Genomic DNA, 15576 nt, shown 5'->3' on the forward strand with positions numbered 1-15576 from the left:
GGACCAGGAAGAAGCCCTTGAGGAAAGTGGTTAGCAGGGCCAGCTCACGCGTGTACATGCACACGCATGCACGTGCACACACACAAAACACACACATATACACAAACACACACAAACACACATACACACATACAAAAACACACACACAAACACACACATACACATTAACACACACATACACACATACACACAAACACACACACAAAACACATATACAAACACACATACACACTAACACATACAAAAACACACATACACACTAACACATACACAAACATACACACTAACACACATACACACAAACACACAAAAAATACACCTTTACAAACACACATACACACACAAACACACACACAAACACACATATACACACAAACACACATACACACTAACACACAAACACATACATACAAATACACACACATTCAAAGACATACACAAACACACATACACACACACACACACACATCCCAGATAGAAAAGGCAAGTCTGAAGGGCCGTTCATAGCCCGGAAACAGGCGCCCCTGAAGTGGCCTGGATGCCCCCAATGAGAGAGTACACAGACAGAGCCCAGAAGACAGCCTGGAGGAGGCAGCAGTTGTCCAAACCAGCCAGGACCCAAAGAGAGTGAGGCTTACACCAGGGTGGGGTGTGTATGCTGGGGATGGGCAGGAGGGGTAAGGAACTACAGGAATAGGTGGACACCACAAACGGGCCGGCTCAGGGTAGATGCTCAGGCCAGAGGAACAGCACAAAGGTTAGGGGTGCTTGCCTTGCACGCGGTTCACCCAGGTTTGATCCTCAGCACCCGCTACAATCCCTGAGAGTGATCCCTGAGCACAGTCCGGAGTAAGCTCTGAGCACTGCCGGGTGTGGCCCCAAAAGAAAACAAACGGAAAGAAGTCGGGAAGATTGGACGGTGTCAGAGGCGCTGGCCAGGCGTCCGGGGTCCACGTGGGGCCTCCGAGCTGTCTTCCCGCCGAGAACAGAAGCGCCGGGAAACCGCACCCTGCTTCCTGCGGGGAGAAGGGCCATTTGTTCTGCCATGACAAGGGCTCAAGCGTGGAAAAAAAGAATTTCTAGGAAGTGTCTGGAGGAAAGCGGCCAAGGCAGCAACTGTGGTCTGTGGGCACGCGCCCAGCGAAATAGGGGGTGTGGGTGGCAGGCAGGGAGAGAGGTCTCCTCATTCATTCAACCACATGGCTGAGGGCCCCAGTGCCAATCTCCCACCCCACCCCCCAGTTAAGGCATCGGGGCTAACCAGGGTAGCCTAGGAGGGGGTCTTGTGGCCCACAGAGACAAAGAAGTTCCAAGAAAGCGTTTGACACGGCCCCCTGGGAAACTGCCGCACAGAGGGTGCAGAGGGCAGCTGCTTTCCCTGCAATCATGGGGGATGTGGGGTCCAACCCCTCATGCCCCATCACGAAGGTTTCTGCCCCTGGAAGAGGGCAAAAGGAACAGAAGCCTCCAACCGTCAGCCATGCCAGACGAGGAAGGCAGGAAGGATGCACGTGGGAGAAAAAAAAATGCAGGGTTCAGGGGGAGCCTTGGAGACTGAAGGACTGACTCCGGAATGTGCCGGAAAGGGGATATAGCCAAGGGGGTAGGGGGCAAAGTGCAGGGGACAGGGTGATAGGTTGGTGGAATGGGCCCAGGCCCCCAGATGGGAGATCTGAGGCTGACCACACTCAAAAGCACTCAGTTGCCTGAGAGTCCTTGGCCTTCCAAGTCTGGGGCTGGAGCGACAGCACAGTGGGTAGGCCGTTTGCCTTGCACACAGCTGACCCAGGTTCAATTCCCAGCGTCCCATGTGGTTCCCTTGAGCACCGCCAGGAGTGAATCCTGAGTGCATGAGCCAGGGGTAACCCCTGAGCATCAGCGGGTGTGACCCATAAAGCAAAACAAATAAACAAACAAAAACTAAATCCGTGCCCTGTCCCCTCAATACCTCCATGGACATGCAAGTGTCCACTGTCCTGCTCTTCACCTCAGAGCTGCCTCCACTGTCCAGGAACCAGCCAGCCACAGGGCAACTTGGGAGGGAGAAAATGCATCCATCATGCATTTCAATATGGGGACGGCATTTTGGGGTCAGAGAGAGCTGGGTGAGCTGGACTAAGAGGCAGGGGTCGACCCCCAGCACCACAGGGACCTCGGCAGCACCAGAAATGACCCTTGAACAGCAAGCCACAAGTAGACCCTGAGCAGTGCTGGATGTAGCCCCAGAGGAAAACAAGATATTCTATGCTGGCTGGTTCAACCATTATGGAAAACATTATAGAGAATTTTTTTTCCTTAAAGATTAGAATGCCTCTATAATCTACCATTCCACTTCTTGGCACCTACACCCAAAACCTTCATCTGAATGGGTCTATGCAAGCAGTGTTGATTCAAGTATTTAGGACAGTAGCTAGGAGACTGACACAACCCAAATGACCAACCACGAATGAATGAACCGCGAATCTGTGGTGTAGATACACACAGTGGAATCCTATGCAGCTGCACGAAAGGATGAAATGATGTGACCCACTGCAGCTTGGTTGAAACCAGAGGTGACTGTGCTGAGTCAGAAGGAGAGGAACAGATATACAGGGACCTCTGTGTATACCTTTGTATCCACTTTGTGGGATACAAAGATACATGGCAGGGAAACCACAAAAGGTCAAAGGCAACAGAAGTGGAAAGTTGGACCATAGAGCAGTGGCTGGGAGGGTCTGTTAAGACACTGATGGAGGGAACGGGGGCACTTGTGGTAGGTGTGGGGTTAGGATGATGTATACATGAAACGGGCATTAATCACAAATCAGAGCACGTCAATCAGATGAAAAAAATAATAACTTTTTTAGAAAAAGATTTGAATGGCACTGTATTAAAACACGAGAGCCAGAGAGATACTACAGTGACTAAAGCACTTGCCTTGCCCGTGGCCAACCCTGGTTCTATCCTGGGCACCACATAAGATCCCCTAAGTACCCCCAGGAGTGATCCCTGTGTCGTACTGATGCGACCCAAACCTCCCCACCAAAATATATGTATTTTTAGACACATTAAGACATGAAAATAAAGGCCACTGATGGAAAGGAACAGCGCCCTACATGTGTGGGCTGTGGCCACCCCGGCTGACCCAGGCAACCGATCCTCAGAAAGTCCTTCCCTGCGTCACCCACATCCTTTCTCGTTTGTAATAGTTTTAAGGCCTGTCAGAAGAAAACAGGGTGAAAAGTAAAACCAAGCCCCATTATTCCTCAGGAGAAAAGGTCACATCCTCCCAGCCCCCCTGGGGCCTTTGAAGTCCCAAGATAAGTCACATTGTCCCTCCCTGGACAGCACTGAGGCTGACCCCGCCTGGCGACAGGGAGCAAGTTAGCTCTGGAATGGTCGGGATGCGAGGCCAGGAACCTGTCCACTTTGGGGCATGATGTGAAAATCCCCAGGCAAGGGCATGTTCCCGCACGCAGCTCACAGGGACGCGGCTCCCTCTCCAGGCCTCAGGGTCCAGCTCTGTACAAGGGGGGGCCAGGAGATGCCATCACCAGGGCCCCCCACGGGGGGAGTCCAGCTCGGTGAGCACCACGAGGGGGGCCAGAGCAGGCTCTTTGCTGACCATACGACATGCCCTCCACTCAGCCCGTCCTCGCTGCCCCCCTGGAAACTAGGTTCCGGAGTTTTGTTTTGGTTGTTGGTTCTTCTCTTCGGGGTTACTTCCTGCTGAATACTCGGGGGTATCTCTCTTGGTGTGGCCTGGGGTACTATGTGGACATGGAGATCAACTCTTTGGCTCCTGTGCATTTCTGGCCCAGAGAGCCATTTCCCCGGCCCCATAGGATCTGTTCTTTCTTCTTGTTCTTTTAGAAATAAACGCATATTAAATTCTATATATATATATATATATATATATATATACGCACACACACATATATAGGGCTGGAGCGATAGCACAGCGGGTAGGGCATTTGCCTTGCACACAGCCAACCCGGGTTCGATTCCTCCATCTCTTTCGGAGAGCCCAGCAAGCTACTGAGAATACCCCGCCCGTACGGCAGAACCTGGCAAGCATATTCAATATGCCAAAGACAATAATAAGTCTCACAATGGAGATGTTACTGGTGCCCGTTTGAACAAATCGATGAACAATGGGAGGACAGTGTTACAGTACTAGAGTCAACCCCCAAGCTTGACTCTTGATTCTGGGCTCAGGGATCATTCCCGGCAGAGCTCAGGAGACCAAAGGCAAGGCCAGCAATTTGAGAAGAGTCAGCCGGGTGAAAGGCAAAAGGCCTGACCCCCTGTACAATCTCTCTGACCTTAAGGCCAAGCTTGGAACAGTTTAGCATGCTGCCAAAGATTCCCCCCACCACCACCACCGCCAAGGTACCTTCTTCCTGAGCTTTCCTCATGCAGAGCCTACACCTATTATCTTAAAGTGCACTTGGGGGCATATGTGGAGCGATAACTCAGCGGGTAGGGCATTTGCCTTGCGTGCAGCTCGATCCCTGGCATCCTATATAGTCCCCCAAGCTCCACCTGGATCAATCCCCTAGTGCAGTGCCAGGAGCAACCTTTGAGCACCACAGGTGTGCCCCCCCCAAAAAAAAACAAAAATTAAACAAATAAAATGCATTTGGGGAGCCCCGGATGGCAGCCAACGGAGTTAAGAGACGATTCTGTGCCATTAGCATGAGTCCGAGGGAGGGTTCTGGATTCCCATATGTTCCGATGGGCTTCTTCACCGGGAGCCTTGGAAGCGGGAGCCGGTCCCCTGGGCAAGGCTGCCAGGCGCTGGCAGCCGCTCCTTTAAATCCATCTGGGCCAGGTCACAGGAAGCCGGCTCACTCCCAATTAGCAGGGACTTGAAGCCAGGCCAGGCCTGGAGGCCAGGCTGTCACGGCCCCCACCCACATTGTTCCTTGCAACTGACGCATATCCACCCGCAACCAGGCTTCCTCACCCCCCACCCCCCATCTACCACCCCCCCCCCCCGGGGTACACCACACATCTGAAACCTGCTGGAGAGGGTCAGGGATGGACGTGGCTCCCTCGCAACGGTCACCAGGAGACACTGCCCAGGTGCCCACTTGGCTTGACAGGCCCCGGGGAGTGAGGCGCACAGAGCCCAGGGCCCGAGAGAGGCCTGCTGTTCAGACGTAGCATCGCTCCCTGCCCGGTGCTCCGCCCCGCCCCACCCCAGCAGCTCCAGGCAGACAGGAACCGCAGACAGGAACACAGCGGCACCACCGCCAGCCTGCGCCAGGAGCCTAAGTACAGCTGGTTCAGGAAGCCAGAACCGGTGGGGGGGAGGAGGGAGAGGAGAGAAAGCCGGGGGACCCCAGCAGAGGGAGCAAGAAAGGAAAAGCATGAGGCGGCAGAGGCAGCGGAGAGGGGGGCAGCTCACATCCAGAAGCTCCCACAGGGCTCCTAAGGGGTCAGAGATTCAGCCCCGGGACATGGCAACATCTGCCTTGCATGCAGTGACCCTCGTTCAGTCTCTGGCACTGCATCTGGTCCCCAGCACCGCCAGGTGAGGGCCGAGGGAGCTGCCCAGCCACAGCCAGGTGGCTCTGGCACAAATTCCCCTTGGCTTCTGCCCGGCTCTGCCTTCAGGAAAAGAGGGGAGCTGGGAAGACAGGGTCCTGAGCAGGGGTAGGGGAAGGGGCTGGAAGAAGGGCGCAGAGCCCGCAAAGCACGCCCCTGAGGCACGCGAGCAGACAGACGTTTGCTCCCGCGCGTGTGTGTATGAGACGTAATATTCCCTATGAGGCCAACAACACCCAGAGCAATAAAGGCAAGTTGCCCACCCATCCCGCCGCTGCCAGGCACATGATCTGTATTCCTTTTAGACCAGCTGTCTAAAGAAATCCAGACGCCGAGGAGGCAGCAGCCCAAGGATGCTGCGTTGGTGAGACGACAGGGCAACTCTGGGGCACGAGCACTGGGAAGGTCGGGATGGTGGGAGGGGCCAAAGCCGAAGAGGAGGCGGGGATGTGCGCGCGCACCACGCGGTACCCCAGCTCCTCGGGAGGCTGCCGTGACTCAGAGGCTAGGACCCTCCCCCCGCCCCCCGGGAGCCTCTGTGGAGCCCCAGACGGCACAGAACAGTCTGGGAACCACGGAGCCATTACTCACAACTGTTACTCAGGCATGTCTGCATACCCCTGCCCGCCTACCCCCACCACCAAGCACATCCATCACTTCCTCCCCCACATTTCCCCGAGACCAGTTCAGGGGGACACACCCCAGCCCTGCCTCTGAGGAACCGCCCCTAGTTCCCTCTCCGGCTCCTCTCTCTCGTGCAGATCAGTGAGTGCATCCCCCACCACCTGACTCATGGGGAGACTCAGAATCCCGACAGCTGTTCCCCTCCACTGGGTTCCAAGAAACGGAGCAGCTGGGAGTGGAGGTCACCAGGCCAAGTCCAGGGCCAAAAGGAACCTCCCGAGCATCTATCTCAGCTGGCGTCCCAGAAGCTGCCTAGAAACCAACCACACCCCACACACACACCTGCTGGATGGGTCTTAGGTGGACCCCCAAGGGCGGGAGCCCCTCCACTCAGGAAGCTCCAGACCCTTGCAGGATTCCAGTCCTGGTTGGACTGCAGAGAACATCACGCCACTCTCAGATGAGGCGGAGGAAGCCCAGAGGGGGAGAGGGATTTGTCCAAGGTGACAGCACCAAAGGGGGCTAGAAAGAGGTGACCCAAGACCGCTGCCCAGCTGCCTCCACCCTGCTCTTCCTGCTCCCCCAGTGCTCGGGTCTGGAATCCAGGCTGAATCCAGGCTGCCCGCTGCCTGTGCTCCCATGCCTAGGCCCTGCCCTCACAGCTGCACTAAGCTCCCCTGGCCTTAAGGGCCAGCCCCCGGGACAGAGCTGACAAAGCACCCACAGTCTTTTTTTTTCTTTGCTTTTTGGGTCACACCCGGCAATGCACAGGGGTTACTCCTGGCTCTGCACTCAGGAGTCACTCCTGGCGGTGCTCAGGGGACCATATGGGATGCTGGGAATCGAACCTGGGTCGGCCACATGCAAAGCAAACGCCCTACCTGCTGTGCTATCTCTCCAGCCCTGTCTTTTTTTTTCTTCTTGGGTCACACCCGGCAATGCTCAGGGGTTCCTCCTGGCTCTGCGCGCAGGAATCACTCCTGGCAGTGCTCTGGGTACCATATGGGATGCTGGGGATGGAACCCAGGTCGACCGCGTGCAAGGCAAAAGCCCTACCCGCTGTGCTATGGCTCCAGCCCCAGCACTCACAGTCTTCAAAGCCCCAAGAGGTTTCTCCTCTATCTCTTGGGCTGAAACCCCAAAGGGCAGCTGCGCCCAACCCAGCAACTGTCCCAGGAGGTTCCTGCTCCCCCCTTCTCTCTTCCTGCCACAACCATGTCACGCATTAGTGCCCACAGCATTCTTATCTCCCTCCATCCGGAGTCAAACTGCCCCCAGTCACATGGCCGAGGGTGATCCTGGGGGGTCTCCAAAGGCAAACCCAGATTGCATGACCGCTGAGCCTATGATCGAAACCCCCACACCCCATGGGCCTCACTCCGGGAAGTAGAAGTCCATGGAACACCCCCAGTTCCACCTTGGTACCTTCATTGAATCACTAACCCAGGCCCCTCGGGACACCCTGGCCACCCCTGTCAAGGCATTCAAGGGACCACCTGTGGTCAAGCCAGGCTGACCCAGGGACAATCTGGTTAATTCATTCATTCCACAAATGGAGGGAGCCCACATGCAAGCAGGATGGTGATGGTCCACCCCCCCTGCCCCATCCCCATCCTGCTGCCCCCCCAAGCAAAGAGACTCCTCAGCCCAAGGCGCTGCCTATGCTGCCCACCCAGTCCAGACTCATGGATGGAGCCGTGTCAAGGGGGGCGGGCAGATCTGATGCGGAAGATCTCCCAGGAAAAGCTTCCTGCACCTCACTGGGGAGAAGGCACCAGGCCAAGCAGTGCAGAGAGAGAGAAACGGGGAGATGGCCCAGACTCAGAGAAACAGAAACAGGCTGGAACACGGGGACGTGCAGCCCTCCCGACTGCCCAAAGAAACCACCCTCGGGGCCAGCACCAGCTCACGTCCCACTGCAGTGAAGTCCTCTGCAGGCCCAAGTTACACAGCTCGACTGCCCAAAGACACAGACACAGACACACACACACACAGACACACACACACACACACACACACACACACACACATTCTCTGTCTGTCTGTCTGTCTGTCTGTCTGTCTCTCTCTCTCTTCCTGTGGGTTTGTCCTGTGTCAGCCACAGAGCCGAGTACCTCAAGAGGATTCTCATTGCATCCCCACTGAAGCGCTATGAGGCGGACACCAACCCCATCTTATTGATGGCCCTGCCCCAGCTGACAGGGAGCCTGGACTGTCCGCCTCTATCTCGGAACAGCGGCCATCTCCTTCCACTCCCCTCCCCATCCAGACCCTCAGGCTGCATGCCCATCCCTGCATTCCCCACAGCCTTCTTTCTCCTCCCTCACTCACTCCTCAAGGATGGGGAGAAGGCTCAAAGGGCTCCCCTGCATCTCTGGTAACCCTCAAGGCCCTCGGTTTGAATACTTAGTACCAATACCCAACCACACTCCAACCCAGCTTCGGCAGATGTGGTCCTGACGCCCAGCATCACTGGTGGGGCCAGGTTAGCTGAGCTCACTAGGATGGGCCCCCTGAGCATTGCCTGGGAGCGCCCACCCTCAAACACACTCCTCTTCAATCCTCAAAACCCAATTCAAGTAGCACCTCTTCTCTGAAGTCTTCCCACTCTGTCAGTCAGCATGAACGGCTCCCTACCCAACACCCATCTGCGTTTAGCAGAAACCCTCCGCCTGCCGCCCTTTGTCTCCCACTAAACCGTGTCTCCCCGGCCTTTGCCAGTCCCGAGCTGGCACCCTGCCTGGCAGAGGGTCAGTGCCCAGGAAGGTGTTTATTTTAAGCGAGTCACTGGGGCTCTCTGTGCCTGGCTGGACTCAGTTGCTGCCAACACCGGCATGCTTGGCCAAGGAGCAGACCCCCCTGCCCCTGCCCGGCGCCACCCCAGCCCAGGCTGGGGGCTTCCCTGAGGCCCGGCCCCCTTCCGGCCCGGCAGCCCCTCTTGGCTCCACCAGCCTGGCTGTTTCTGGGAGGCTCAGCCGGTGATTAGGTCCCTAATCAGCAGGGCTTCCTGCCGGTCCCTGCCTGAGGGGAGGGGGGGGGGCGGGGGGGGGGGAGGGAAGCAAGGTCAACTCAAGGTTAAGTTCATAGTCAGAATCCACTCAGACTGACAGTGCAGCACCTCGGAGGGGGAGGACCCGGAGCCCAGCAACAGAAGGGACTCATCCCAGCAGACCTGGGCTACGAGGGACCGTAATTCCCTGCACCAGAGCACCCCCAGGGTGGAGACCCTCCCTTCCGCCTGCCTGCCCCTCCGTTCCAGCCCCCCACCCAGCTGAATATCCAGGGCTGATCCCCCAGACCGTGTATTGCGTGGGCTACGAGGCCCCAGCGGCGTGGTCAAGTACGAGGGGCAAAGGTCAGCCCGATGTCCCGGTGAGCAAAAAAGTCTAGAAAGGGGCCAGGGGTGAGCAGGGGCCAAGGAGGGGAAGCGCAGTGGGCCAGGCTGACCTCAGGGACCCTCCCCAGCTGGCACGATCATCAACCCCAGCCCATTATTTCTCCCCAAAACAGAAAAAGCTTAATGCCTTTCGCAGCTGCGACTGGGTGGGCCAGAAGCCCGGAAACGAGCTCCCCTTCGACCCCGAGCAACCCCAGCCTCCCTGGGTGGGATGGGGGCACGCCACTCGGCCGCCTGCCTCGAAGACCTGGACAAGGAGCGTCGGAGCACCGGAAAGTGGGGAACCCGCGGAGGGCAGTGGCCTGGCAGGGAGAGGAGACGGCAGTGGCCAGGGGCTTACCCTCCCCGCCCCCCCATCCCCCATGGGCAGGAAGGTTGGGCAGCTTCTCCAGCCTCCGGTGGAGAAGGACCAGGATTAGCGGGACACTGGGAGGGGCGCAGGGAGGGACAAAGGTCCCCCCCAAGGGGAACAGGACACAGTGACTCAGAGCAAAGATGTGGTGGGGCTTCCCCCGCCCCCCGGGAGGGCACGCGTGGTCAAGAGTAGCCTGCTACTGGGGTCCCAGCCAAAGTCCAGGTCTGGGAGTGTCCACGGCAGAGCTCAAAGAACTGAAAAAGTGTCATGACGGGAAACTGCGTGTTTATAGGAACAAACGCACCGGATTGATACCCCGGGCAACTGTCTCAGCATCTTCCGAAGCCATCCACAGCTGGGGCAGACCAGACCAGCCGGGAGGGAGTGGGAGGAGGACTCAGCTCTCCCCCACCCCACCCCCCCTTCCAGGAAGTCTCTTCTCTGAGCACTGATGCACTCACCTGCGCCCTTTCTCTGAGATGAGGTGAAAGGTCAGGGTGCTGGCAGAGCGCGACCCCCCACCAACAGCAGTAAAAAGTGAGCCCTGGGGTGGGGGGGGGACCACACAGATAGCACAGAGGTTAGGGCACTTGCCTTGCATCTGTCAGACCCCAGTTTTTGTCCTCAGCACCCCATATGGGCCTGGGAGCTCCACCAGGAATGATCCCTGGGCACCGCCGGGTGTGGCAACAACAAAACAAAACAAAAACACCCCAAACAAGACTAAAGTGCCTGTGAAAGAGTCTCTCTGAAGAGCTCTGGCATCAGCCAGCACCCAGCTGCAAGTATTTAAAATCCACTGACTCACTTGACCCACTCCACCACACCCTGCGGCCACCACAATGGGCATCCCATTTCACAGATGAGCACACAGAGGCTCAGAGAGCCCCAGCCACTTGCCAAGACCTCCTGACAGGCTTTGCCCTGTGGATGGGAGGCCCAGCGGGCTGGCTCCAAGGTCCCACGCTCTGCCATGCTCGGTCGGACACAACCAGGACCAGCAGGGCACCCGGGCACAAGGCAGCCCGCAGGGACAGGTGCCCGCTGGGAGCTGGGAAAGGCAAGGGAGACAGCAGACGGCCCCGCTGCAGAAGGCTGTGGAAGACCCCCTAAGAAGTGGCCCCAGACGCCACAATCTCACTCGAGCAGCAGAAGTCTAAGGGTTCCACCCGGACACCCCAGCGACCTCCCAATCCCCATCAGCCCCATCAGCTCCCCAGACACCCGCCCTGCTGGGCCCGTCCGCCCCCCAACCCTTCCCCCCCCCCCCCCCCCCGTTCCCTGGAACACCCAGGCATGAGCCGCATAGAAGCTTCCAGACCTAAAAAGGCAGGGATGAGAGGACCAGAGGAACCCTGAAGGAGGCAGGAACTGCAGGGCTGGGAGGTGAGGGGCACCTACCCTCCCCACCACCAAACCCTCCCCACCCCCTCCAAACCAGCCCCCTTCTTGGGGTAACCAAGGCCCCAGGAGGTTCAGGAGGACACGGAGGAAGCTGGTCAAGGTCAGTGGGCTGGGGCCAGCCCACCCCAGCGGGCTTCCAGCAGCCTCTCCTGCCAGGGTGGTTAAGTGCTCCAGGGGATTTTTCGAGAAGGAAAGGGAGAGCCGGGTGTGACCGTGCATAATGGAAGGGGGCACCCAGGGACGTGGGCATGGCCCGCGAGGCCGGCCACCCCCACTCCGCTCTTTCCAGCTCGCTGGTGCCGGCCCCTCCGCATGCCAAATAGCTCTGACCATTAAGAGCCGCAAGCCACCATGGTGCCAGGGGTGCCCCCCACACACAGCGTGGAACTCTGCCCTGCTGCCCCCCAACATGCACTTGACTTCGATACGTGCTGCTGCCTTCCCTCTCCCCCGCCCCCGTCCCTTCCCCCCCACCCCCAGCCCAAGTACTGGCAAAGCTTCCTGCCCCTCCCCCACAGCGCCTCAGTCCGTCTCTTTAGGGTCCAGGATGCCCAGAGAGCCAGGAAGCCCGAAGACCGCCTGCAGCCGAGATCTAGGAGTCAGCCCAACTTCTCCGGGCATGCTCTGCACCCCCTTTCTGCACCTGCTCCTCACAGTGGCTCTCCCTAGCGCCGGACAATAGTGCCCCCCAATGTAGCAGCCTCATCAAGGCGGGAATCTAAGGAGGGGCTGGAGAAAGGACTTTATCGGCTGCTCAGATATGGGCGCGCAGGGCAGTCAGGGGAGGGTTGACTCCCCGCAAACCTCGGGCTCCTGACAATTTTGCTCTACCGAGGAGAAAAGAACACAGCCGGGGTTGGAGCGATAGCGGGTAGGGCATTTGCCTTGCACGCGACCGACCCGGGTTCGATTCCCAGCATCCCATATGGTCCCCCGAGCACCACCGCCAGGAGTAATTCCTGAGTAAAGAGCCAGGAGTAACCCCTGTGCATCGCTGGGTGTGACCCAAAAAGCAAAAAAAAAAAAAAAAAAAAAAACCACCACGGCCATGGTGGGTGGGGGGACACAGTCCATGGTGCTGGGCGTGTGCTTTGCCTGGGGACCGCCAGGCTCCATATCTAACAGCCCCTGGCTTCCCCAGCACCTCCCTCCAGAAAACTAGGTCTTGCCGGCACCCCGCACCCCACCTTCTGCTGCTTCTCGCTGCCCTGTCAGACCCGCATCATCCGACCAATCTGGAAACTGAGGCTGAGCTGAGCCCTGCCACTGGGCTTTCTCTCAGCCCAGCTCTGTTCCCAGCCAGGTGTCTGGCTGCCCACCGGCAAAGGGGGCACCCCACCCTCCACCCCCACCCCCAGGTCTCCCCACTGGCCCTCCCTGACTTAGTCCCGCAGCCGCAGCCCCGGATCCACTCCAGCCCTTGTGGAGTTAACAGCAGGGCAAGACATGGAGCAGGATCAGAAGCAATCCCAGGCAGGAAGCAGCTGGGCTGCCCTAGCCGGCGCTGAGCAATGGGTGCAAAGCACTGGCTCTGTGCTCCCCAAAGCCTGGATGGGGGGAGGGCAGAGGAGAGGGAAGGAAGGGGGAGGAGGGGCAGGTCCTTGCCCCCCCAGCACACACACACACACACACACACACACACACAGAGCCGGGGAGGCCACCACCTGACTGCTCAGCACTCCGGGTGTCAGAGAATTCCCGGCTCTGAGGATCCCAGGCCCCCGAACCTCCCAGGAGACCTTCAAGGTCACATCTTCCAACCACATCCCCACACTGGACAGGGCAGGACGCCTTCCCAGCGCCGGCGTCCTCCTCTGGGTCCCCACAGCCCCCCACCGGGGACAGACGGCTCATTCCCCTCACCAGGGAGCCTCCGTCTAAGCCATCTGCCTCCTTCTCCCAACCCATTCCACCGCTGCCTGGCTGACCCCGCTCACATCATGGGGGCGGGGGGGGGTAGGAGGTGGGGGGACCCCCCACCCACCTGGGACAGCCACATTCCTCGGCTGGCTGGCCAGCAGGATAGCCGTCCCACACGTCACAGCTTCAGGCATAGACCCCCCACCACATCACATGGGGATTCGATGCTGCCCAAATGCCCACCTATCTTTCTTTGGACTCATCTGCCCCCCCGCCCCCCCACTGAGAGTCGCCCAGCTCACAAGTGGACGCTTATCAGGGACGGACACCAGGCGCCCCAGAAAGACAGAACTGGGGTTTTTATGGGAAGTAGGGGATGAAGCAGCAGAGGCTGGTGGGGGGGCTGGGGATGGGGGGGATTGAGACAGGGAGCTGGCAGGTAGGAAGCCCACTGCCTGACCCACCTTGACGCCCAGTGTGGGGGGTGGTGGGCAGCCCAGTCAGGCACGAGCCGTCCTGTGAGATTCCCTGGGACCTCCAGGCTGCAGAGCCCGCCTGGGGCCAACCCCCAGCTGGGGTCCCCATCCAGAGCCAAGCCCGCCCCGTCCTGTCCTCCCCGCAGCTCTGGACACAGAGGTCCCACAGAGTTCGCCTCAGCTGCAGCTAGCTCTGAGGTCCGGGAGCAAGGGCTGGGGGTGGGGGAATGGAGGGGGGAGCGACTTAAGGCCAAGTCTGAGTCACAAGCATCCACCCTACCCAGGCAGCACCAGGAAGACACTCAGAGTTCCCCCCCAAACATCCCACCCTGTGGAAACCGCTCACCCCCCACACACTCCTCAGTTTGGCTTGACTCGGCCACACAGAAGGGGGCCAGGGGTTCCCAAAGTGTCTGGAAGCCCGAGTTCTCAGTTTCCCTCCCTGACCCAGCACGGGACCTGACCCCATCTCACGCCCCCCAGCAGGCTCTGGGGTCCCCCGGGACATCCCTCCTTCCCCAGTTTCCTCTTCCATAGAGGACAGCCTGAAAACATCTGGGCGGCCAGCTCTGGCCCTGGTCCTGAGCAGGGGGGCAGGGGGAGGGGGCGGGGGCAGGGGTGGGGGGCAGGGGGGTACACATGGGCGTCTCCAGCTCAGGCAAGGTAGCGAGCAGGGCAGAGGAGGGGCAGCGAGAGGGAGAGAGGAGGGTGGACGGAGAGCAGCTGCCTGTGTCTGTTCATTAACCACCTGGATTAGCCATTTCTGCCCAGAGGGGTGAGGAAGGAGCAAGGGCTGGGGGTAGGGGGGTGGGGGGAGGAGGCGGCAGGGGGCACTCATGCCAGGCTGTACCCATGCACCAGGGAGCAGGATTCCAGCTGGGGGCGGCGGGGGTGTGCAGGGTGCTTTTTAACTCCAGCTTGTCCGGGCTGACCCCAAGCCCCTCCTCAGAGCTTGTATAAGGAGGAGCCTGGATCAGTGGCCCCGGGGTCTGTGGCACCTCCCACGGATGGACAGACAGACGAACAAGAATGAAGATGGAAAGTGTTCTGGCCAACGGGCTGCGGGTCCCCTCCCCACAGCAGCCCAGACGGCAGATGCTAACGAGCCCATTGCTCCGTCCGGGTCCCTGCCCACTGGCCCCTGCTGGCCTCAGTCCCAAGCGACCAGGAACGGCCACCACTTCCCCAGCGCATAAAACTCTTTGGGGCTGGGGGTCTCTCTGCACAAGGGCCTCACCCCGACTCCCTGCTGGGGGCCACAGACACATCTGAGGGCCGAGGACTACGACTGACAGGTTGGCCTGGGAGGTGGGTGCGTGCGTGCCTGGCGCAGGGCCTGTGACCTGACAGGCTGACCCCACCCCTGCCCCACACACACACGCACATGCACACGCACACGCACACACACCAAAGCTGAGCCTACCAGGGAGAGAGAAACGAAGAGACACAAACCCACCGGCCCCCCACACTCACCTTGCTGGCAGGGGGGCACCGGGTGGGGTGGGGTGAGTGTCTGCCCGGGTGCCTGGGACAGGGGCGGTGGTGGGCAGTGACGGGCAGCTGTGACCAGCAAGCAGCTGGGTGCTCCAGAGAAGGGCGTGAGCGAGCCTAAGTGTCCGGGCGGGGAGCTGGGGGTTGCAGAGAGCAGAGCGGGTCCCCGGACCAGGGCTGGGAGCTTGTGAGTCTCTGCTGCCAGGCTCCCTCTCCCGGCGGGCGGCCCTGCACCGCCTCCTTCCCGGAGCCGCCAGCAGGCCCCGCCGCCTCCTTTAACCCCTGCAGCGCTTGGCTCCCGCCAGGCCTGGCAGGAGGTGCCGATGCCAGGGGCGGGCGCGTGCTCTGGCGGTCACTCCCCTCCTTCACCCATAGGCCCTGCAACTTCCCTGGGGGGGGGGGGTGGGCATAAAGAGGGGTCAGAGGGGAGCAGGGGG

General features: G+C 59.5%; 1 protein-coding gene across 1 annotated transcript in view; it reads right to left on the minus strand.

The window, feature by feature from the left end:
• Positions 1–15327, minus strand: part of TNS1 (tensin 1) — a 157218-nt gene extending 141891 nt beyond the window's left edge. The window contains exon 1 of the mRNA XM_056111616.1: positions 15122–15327. The gene's annotated coding sequence lies outside the window, so the exon portion shown is untranslated. The remainder of the gene's footprint in view (positions 1–15121) is intronic.
• Between the last annotated feature and the right edge of the window lie 249 nt (positions 15328–15576).

Source organism: Sorex fumeus, unplaced genomic scaffold (genome assembly GCF_029834395.1).
Source record: "Sorex fumeus unplaced genomic scaffold, SorFum_2.1 ptg000014l, whole genome shotgun sequence".
Classification (NCBI taxonomy): domain Eukaryota; kingdom Metazoa; phylum Chordata; class Mammalia; order Eulipotyphla; family Soricidae; genus Sorex; species Sorex fumeus.